This window comes from Nomascus leucogenys, chromosome 11 (genome assembly GCF_006542625.1).
Source record: "Nomascus leucogenys isolate Asia chromosome 11, Asia_NLE_v1, whole genome shotgun sequence".
Classification (NCBI taxonomy): domain Eukaryota; kingdom Metazoa; phylum Chordata; class Mammalia; order Primates; family Hylobatidae; genus Nomascus; species Nomascus leucogenys.
This window is the reverse complement of record NC_044391.1, coordinates 31,112,136-31,120,940: the sequence shown is the minus strand read 5'-3', so window position 1 is coordinate 31,120,940 and position 8,805 is coordinate 31,112,136. Positions and strand designations below refer to the sequence as shown.

The 8,805-nt window shown below is 35.4% G+C and overlaps 1 non-coding gene across 1 annotated transcript; it reads left to right on the top strand.

Moving 5' to 3' along the window:
• Nucleotides 1–221: 221 nt before the first annotated feature.
• On the top strand, nucleotides 222–356 carry LOC115837458. Its single transcript, XR_004032492.1, has one exon. It is a non-coding gene; the product is annotated as a U4 spliceosomal RNA (small nuclear RNA).
• The last annotated feature ends 8,449 nt before the right edge of the window (nucleotides 357–8,805 follow it).

The window sequence follows — 8,805 nt, the reverse complement described above, 5'->3', positions numbered from 1 at the left end:
TTCTCAAAGTATCATAAACCAAGCAATGCAAAGAGGAGGTAAACCCATTTTAGTTCAGCAGAATCATCCTAGCTCAATCCCAGATTACCCTAAACAAAGGGCTGAGAAGTGTTTACTGTAATCAATGTGTAAGCTACAAAGCGGTAAGGTTCTTTGACAGCTACCCAAGAAGAATGGAGTGGAAAGAAATGAGGAGATGGAATTGTCAAAAGGCAACATGGAGCTTTGCGCAGTGGCAGTATCGTAGCCAATGAGGTTTATCCGAGGCGCGATTATTGCTAATTGAAAAATTTTCCAAAATATAGTAATTAAGAAAATTACTCCCTTATCACAAACCCTTGTAGCAGAGCACATCTCCCCATGATCTTTTTTATCCTATATATATGAGCATTGGACCTAGGGTGGACACATTCCTTTTCTTACTTTCCGGAACGCCCTCCTCTGTCTATGAGTAGCCATACTTTCACCACTTTACTTTCTTAATAAACTTGCTTTTGCTTTGAAAAAAAAAAAGGCAACATGGAATATGGGTACATGTTTTCCATTTTACCTTAAGAAAAGGAAAAAATGAAAACAACAACACAGGACCTGTGGAAAATAACTTTTTTAAAAATAAGGATACCAAAAAGAAAGTACTTAGTAGAAGCAGCATAGGTAGATTTTATAGATTTTAAAATCTATAAAATTACTTGATGCCTTTAATGGGCCTTAAGAAGAATTACCTCTAGGAAATAAATGAAATAAGTAAGAAAATAACAGTCCAAAATGAAAGGACAAAAAATGACACACAAAGAAATGATCTCAAGAAGAGAGGACTGTGCAAACTAATCATGTAAGATTGTAAAGTAAACAAAATGCAATCACATTTTTAAAACTTACATTAAAGACAGAAAAGAATAGGTTTGGAAACATGGAAAATTCAATCATTTACAGAAGAGATCAACTTGAATATTTGTCTTGGAAGCTAGGAAAAATTCAAATGAAAAGAATAAGGAACTGCATAATTTACAGAGAGGACAGAAAATACAGATGATTAAATTAATTTTGAGGTATCATTTGGTTGAATATTATGCAAATATTAAAATAATTTAAAAACAAGCATATTTTTGTTAACATGTTAAACAGGCAGGGGATCATAAACTGTACATCTGTACATGTATACAGTACACATGATGTATATAATACATGATATATGATATATGTAATACACATAAAAAATAAGAGAGAAAGTGGTTTATATATATTTGGGCATAAATATATAAATACATATTTACACATAAATGGTTCAAGTGACAAATAATAAATTACCTTGTATATACATGTTTATAATAATTATCTCTGTGATAGAGATTGATCTTTGTTCTCTAATTTATAATTTCCTATGCTTTCTGAAGGTTTCATAAAGCATGTAATATTTTTACTATTTTTACAACTAGAAAGATTGCTTTTTTTTTTATTCTCATAGGTTTTGGGGTAACAGGTGGTGTTTGGTTACATAAATAAGTTCTTTAGTGGTAATTTCTGAAATCTTGGTGCATCCATCACCCGAGCAGTATACAATGTACCCAATGTGTAGTCTTTTATCCCTCACCCTCCTCCCACCCTTTCCCCCGGAGTCCCTAAAGTTCATTGTGTTATTCTTATGCCTTTGTGTCCTCATAGCTTAGCTCCCGCTTATGAGTGAGAACATACAATGTTTTGGTTTTCGTTTCTGAGTGACCTCACTTAAAATAAGGGGCTCCAATTCCATCCAGGTTGCTGCAAATGTCATTATTGCTTTCCTTTTTAAGGCTGAGTAGTATTCCATTTTTTATATATAAATATATATATATACACCATTCATTTTATATATATATGCATTCCATTATATATAATATATAATAGTATTTGCATTCCATTATATATATAATATATAATAGTATTTGCATTCCATTATATATATAATAGTATTCCATTTTTTATATATTATATATATAAAATATATATATAACAATTTCTTTTTTTATTATTATACTTTAAGTTCTAGGGTACATGTGCACAATGTGCAGGTTTGTTATACAGGTATACATGAGCCATGTTGGTTTGCTGCACCCATCAACTGGATATTTACATTAGGTATATCTCCTAATGCTATCCCTCCCCCAGCCCCCCACCCCACAACAGGCCCTGGTGTGTGATGTTACCCGCCCTGTGTTCATGTGTTCTCATTGTTCAACTCCCACCTATGAGTGAGAACATGCGGTGTTTGGTTTTTTGTCCTTGCGATAGTTTGCTGAGAATGATGGTTTCCAGCTTCATCCATGTCCCTGCAAAGGACAAGAACTCATCCTTTTTTATGGCTGCATAGTATTCCATGGTGCATATGTGCTACATTTTCTTAATCCAGTCTATCATTGATGGACATTTGTGTTGGTTCCAAGTCTTTGCTATTGTAAATAGTGCCACAATAAACATACGTGTGCATGTGTCTTTATAGTAGCATGATTTATAATTCTTTGGGTATATACCCAGTAATGGCATCGCTGGGTCAAATGGTATTTCTAGTTCTAGATCCTTGAAGAGTCGCCACACTGTCTTCCACAATGGTTGAACTAATTTACACTCCCACAACAGTATAAAAGCGTTCCTATTTTTCCACATCCTCTCCAGCATCTGTTGTTTCCTGACTTTGTAATGATCGCCATTCTAACTGGCATGAGATGATATCTCATTGTGGTTTTGATTTGCATTTCTCTGATGGCCAGTGATGATGAGCATTTTTTCATGTGTTTGTTGGCTGCATAAATGTCTTCTTTTGAGAAGTGTCTGTTCATATGCTTTGCCCACTTTTTGATGGGGTTGTTTTTTTCTTGAAAATGTAAGTTCTTTGTAGATTCTGGATATTAGCCCTTTGTCAGATGGGTAGATTGCAAAATTTTTCTCCCATTCTGTAGGTTGCCTCTTTACTCTTATCATAGGTTCTTTTGCTGTGCAGAAGCTCTTTAGTTTAATTAGATCCCATTTGTCAATTTTGACTTTTCTTGCCATTGCTTTTGGTGTTTTAGTCATGAAGTCTTTGCCCATGCCTATGTCCTGAATGGTATTGTCTAGCTTTTCTTCTAGGGTTTTTCTGGTTTTAAGTGTTACATTTAAGTCTTTAATCCATCTTGAATTAGTTTTTGTATAAGGCGTAAGGAAGGGATCCAGTTTCAGCTTTCTACATAGGGCTAGCCAGTTTTCCCAGCACCATATATTAACTAGAGAATACTTTCCCCATTTCTTGTTTTTGTCATATTTGTCAAAGACCAGATGGTTGTAGATGTGTGGTGTTATTTCTGAGGCCTCTGTTTTGTTCCATTGATCTATATATCTATATATCTGTTTTGGTACCAGTACCATGCTGTTTTGGTTACTGTAGCCTTGTAGTATAGTTTGAAGTCAGGTGGTGTGATGCCTCAAGCTTTTTTCTTTTTGTTTAGGATTGTCTTGGTCATGCAGGCTGTTTTTTGGCTCCATATGAATTTTAAAGTAGTTTTTTCCAATTCTCTGAAGAAAGTCATTGGTAGCTTGATGGGGATGGCATTGAATCTATAAATTACCTTGGGCAGTATGGCCATTTTCACAATATTTATTCTTCCTATGCATGAGCATGGAATGTTCTTCCATTTGTTTGTGTCCTTCTTTATATGTTAATTATTTTCGTTATTCCATCTCAAAAAAAATATTTAGAGATATGGCGTCAAGCACTAGGAAATCCCCCAAACAGAAACTATTAAAAGTGAATGTATCTAGGGAGTGGGAACTGGAGTAGGAAATGAGGGCACATGACTTACGTTTAGCATAAGCCTTCTTAAAGGTTGTCCTTTTGTCATTTTGATAAAACTTATTTTAAAAGAAAGTGTATGCAGCAAGAGAATGTGAGCATTTGGACAAGAGTTTTAGTATTATTATTCTTGAGTAACAGAGTAAAAGTAAATTAATAAATTCCTTTAAATTCTGTAGCTAAGAAATCCACTGACTTCCCCAATTCATTCATGAGTTTTCTTTGGTTACCATCAAATTAAAATAGAATCTTATGTTAATCATGTTATATACTGTTGTGCTTTCCAATAAATACTGGGTGCCACAGAATATTTCCACCTAGAAATTCCCCTGCCTGGGATTTTGAGCCCAGATCTTCTCACCTGGCCTCTTTCCTTCCTCATCTCCATATTAAGCACTCATCATCATCCTTATTTGATGCAACTCATATTCTGATAATCCAATATTAATTGACACTAGGTGTTTATCATACCCTCTTTTGTGTGGATTCTTTGCTAGGTGGCATTCCACCACTACTGCAATTCCAAGCACTTTGAGATGAGATCTTAAAGAACCCAACATCAATAGTCTTTTAATATAGTGGTTTTGCCAAAAGCTTTTGAAACCTGTTTATAGTGAAAAATTTTCTAAAATTTCACTAATTACCTGAGTTTAATTTAGCAACTTATTCAAAGAATGATGCCCAGATCATACTCCAGAAGGGGAGTATAAATTATTGACGGATCATAGAATATCATTATGTACATATATACACTTTGTAGCTTCCTAGTTACTAATTATACTTTATTTAAAAACAGGGTTTGCCATTTATTGCTGATTACAATATACAAAAATAGCAATTATGCACATTAATATCAGATTAATTTTTTGTTAATTATATTTAATTATAATACTATGCCCTGGTTTTCTGCACTCGGTCTTGTTTTATTTATGTATTTTTTTACTTGGCTTGTTTGTTTATTTGTGTAACATGTTCTGTTCCTGAATTTCAAAATTGTGGTCAGTGGTCATTTAACTTTTTAAAATAATTTTAACCAAGAAAAAGATAGAAGAAAGGGAATAACAAGTTTAGTGACTATTGTTGTCGTGTTTGAAAGTTTTCCTGACAATGCAAACCTTATCAGTCAAAGCTCAAGTATTCCCAAGTAGATTCTTCATTTCACATGGTTCACCTACATACGGTACCATTACAGGACATTAGATTTTAGATGTGGGCAATGGGCCAGATCATGAAGACCCTTCTGTGACATAATAGCCATTTAGAAAGTGTAAATAACCATATGATCTGTAAGACTGAAGGCCCAGGATTTATGAGTGTATGAGTTTCCTGGTGCTATCATAACAAAGTACTACACACTGGGTGGCTTAAATAAAACAACAGAAATGTATTCTCTTACGTTTCTAGGGACTTGAAGTCCAGAATTAAGGTGTCAGCAGGGCCATGCTGTCTATGAAGGCTTTGGAGGAGGATCCTTCCTCATTTCTCTCTAACTTTGGATGGTGGCTGTTATCCCTGTTGTTCCTTGGCTTGCAGTTATGCTACTACCATCCCTGCTTCTGTCCTGAGACAGCATTCTCCTTGCACGTCTGTGTATACCTTCTCCTCTGGTAAGAACTCCAGTCACATTGGATTAGGGTGTACCTTAATCCAGCATGATACCTTCATTTGATTACATCTGCAAACTCTATTCCCAAATGACATTACATTCATAGGTATGGGGTTTAAGACTTCAACTCATTTTTTTCGGGGACATAGTTCAATCCTTAACAGTTAGAAAATCATTCCCCTAATCAAAGTAAGAAAAGATGAGCCAGCCATGGAAGGGATTGATGGTATTGATAAGAATGAATTTGAGAAATATTTATGTGCCAGAATTATCAGGAATTCGTAACATATTAAATGAGATCCATTTTTTCATCAGATTTTTACCAAGCTAGCAGGATGAATGCAATCAGGTTATTAACTAAGAATGGCAGTACAGGAAGAGCAGATGACCTGAGATTGAAAAAAAAATAAAAATGAAGTTTTATTCATAACAAATTGAATTGGCAATATTCTCTCTACTCATGGAGCCAATTTATTAAAATATGTTGAGAAGAAAAACTTTTTAACACATAAAATTCTGTATCAGTCACAGATATTTTGGGGCCATCTCAGATTTCCTTGGCCTTCTCTACCTCCTCAGTGGGCTGAGATTCCACAACGGGGGCCAGTCAACCCTGAGAGTGTCAGGCCTTCCTGTTTGGTCACTGTCATTAAACTGGGGCGACTAGCTGTATGTGCAGAGTTTATGGCTTCATTTACTACAATGGAATAAACTGTCACATCACAGAAAAGGTTATCTGCTATTGCTGAGAGGCAGAAAGGAATGTGATGACATCATCCAAAAGTACAGAATTCATTACCCATTGGGTGAACTTCCACCACTGTGAGAAAAGAAAAAGGGAATCAGGGAGAGAAATTATTTTCCTCATCTTTCCTTGTTGATTACTGTCTCAAGTCATGACTTCCTCCTACAGCCTCTTAATAGAACTTCTCAGGTGTTGAGTAGAAATTCAACTTGATGAGGGACCCACTGTGTTTCTTCGTGGAATGAAAAGGGGCAAAAGTATGAGAAGGAAGATCAGTAAAAAAACAGGTGAGCCAGGTGCAGTGGCTCATGCCTGTAATCCCAGCACTTTGGAAGGCCAAAGCGAGTGGATCTCTTGAGGTCAGGAGTTCGAGACCACCCTGGTCAACATGGTGAAACCCCATCTCTACCAAAATACAAAAATTAGCTGGGCGTGGTGGCATGAGCCTGTAATCCCAGCTACCAGAGAGGCTGAGGCAGGAGAATTGCTTCATCCTGGGAGGCAGAGGTTGCAGTGGGCCAAGACAGCACCACTACATTCTAGCCTGGGCGACAAAGTGAGACTCTGTCTCCAAAAATAAAAAAAAATGAGTAAATAAACAAAATAAAATACAATCGAAATAGTCCAGGTGATAGATGATAATAGCTTGGGATAGAAGGGTGGCAGTGAAAAGAAACTGTGAGAAAGGGGTAGATATGGGATATGTGTTATAGGTAGAGCTGATGAATTCTTTTTAATGGATTAGATGTTCAAGTTACAAAAAATGATGACTTGAACAGCTGGGTGGTTACTGGATGCTAAATTCTGATGTAGATTAGGATGTAATAAAGCAACCTGCTTTTTGTGTCTATGAATTTTCTATGTTAAAAACTACCACTAATTTTGTAGCTCAAACAACACACATTTATGAACCCACAGATTCTATGAGTCAGGAGTCTTACAGACAGCCTAACTAGGACCTCTGCAATACTGCAATCAAGGTCCCGGCTGGACTGCATTCTCATTTGGAGACTTTACTCAGAAAGAATCTATTTCCAAGCTTAATCAGATTGTTGACAGAATGTATTTCCTTGCGGCTGTTGAGAGTAAGGACCATTGATTGCTTCCTGCCTTCTGCTGTAGACCATGTGAGCTCCTAGAGATCTCCTAAAGTTACTAGAGGCTGCTTGTCAGTCTTAGAATAATCTGCAGTTCCTGGCTATGGAGGATTTCCTAACATGATTGCTAACTTCAGCAATCCAGCAGAGAAAATATCTAGAGTAATTCTGTTAAGATAAGAAGAATAAAGAAACATATCCAGTTATCTTTGCCATATTATTTTTGTTAGAAGTAAGTCACAGGTCCTGTATACACTCAAAACTTGAATATCAGGAGATGGAGAATTTGGGGGGTCACCTTAGTGTCTGTCAACCACATTGCATATTAAACTCTTAAAACTAAACCATCAAATTGAATACATGGGTTTTGAAAAGAGTAGAAATGTCAAGACTGAAAATTTAAAAATATTCCAAATTAACCTCTTTATTTTTTCTAGAAGTAACTGAGGCATAAAGTACTTATTTTCACAAATTCTAACTACTAGTTAGCACCAACACTTGGTTTCAAATTAACTTTTCTTAACTTATAGCTCAGGAGGCTATGACCTTTAGAAAATTGCCTTTCAAGACCACACAAGTACACTGATGTACAAAAATATTGGTATTCAACATCACTAATACTTTCCTACTGATAGCATGTTTTCAGTGGCATGAAATAAGTAGCAGAATGTAAAACAGTACCTAAAATGTTGCCCAGTTATATAGCAAGGGAGCTGGATTTTAATTCTTAATTATTGTCAGCTAATTTTCCCACATCTTAAATTCTTTAAATGTTACCTTTACCTTCCTCATTTCTTGGAGATGGCCAGAAGAGAACCAAACAGATTGTGTTGTATGATAGTGCTTGAAGAACACTTAGAGAGAAATGGCCTACACAGTAGAGGAATTGATGAGAGCATTACCCTATTTGGGATAGATAAAATTCAGGAAAGGAATTTAAGAGAGCCACACGTGGGCCAGAGAATGAAGCAGGACAGAGAGATGTCCACTGCCTGATGCTAGCTTGGCTACTGTTGTCATACTCTTGCATCTAGGAGCATTGCTTGATATAAATTTGAAAATAATTAATAGATATTTAAAGAATCAAGCACTTGAAATTTTTTAAAATAATAAACTCTCAAATATTTTAAACATTATATCTTTAGTATTGGGGGAGATATTAGTTTTATTTGTCAGTGATGTTCAGAAATCATTTGAGGAGGGTATGGTAATTTAACCTGATTCAGGAAACTCAGTTAACTGGTTTATTGCATATATCTAGGCATGAGTTGATTTGAGTTTGGATAAGTTTGGTAGTGGCAACAATGAAGATACAAGAATGAACACAACTGATATTTTACAGAATAACTGAGAAGATTTATGACACAGTAAAAGAGATAAAAGAAATATTAAATAAAATATGAGTCTAAGGATTTGATTCTCTTGGTTAAATTATTGGGGCTGTCATTGACAGGAAAAGTTTTATATGTCTGAGAGATATTATATATTATTTACATTTTCTATTACATGTTATCTGCCATCTTTGACTACTCTTATGATAACAAAATATGTAAAG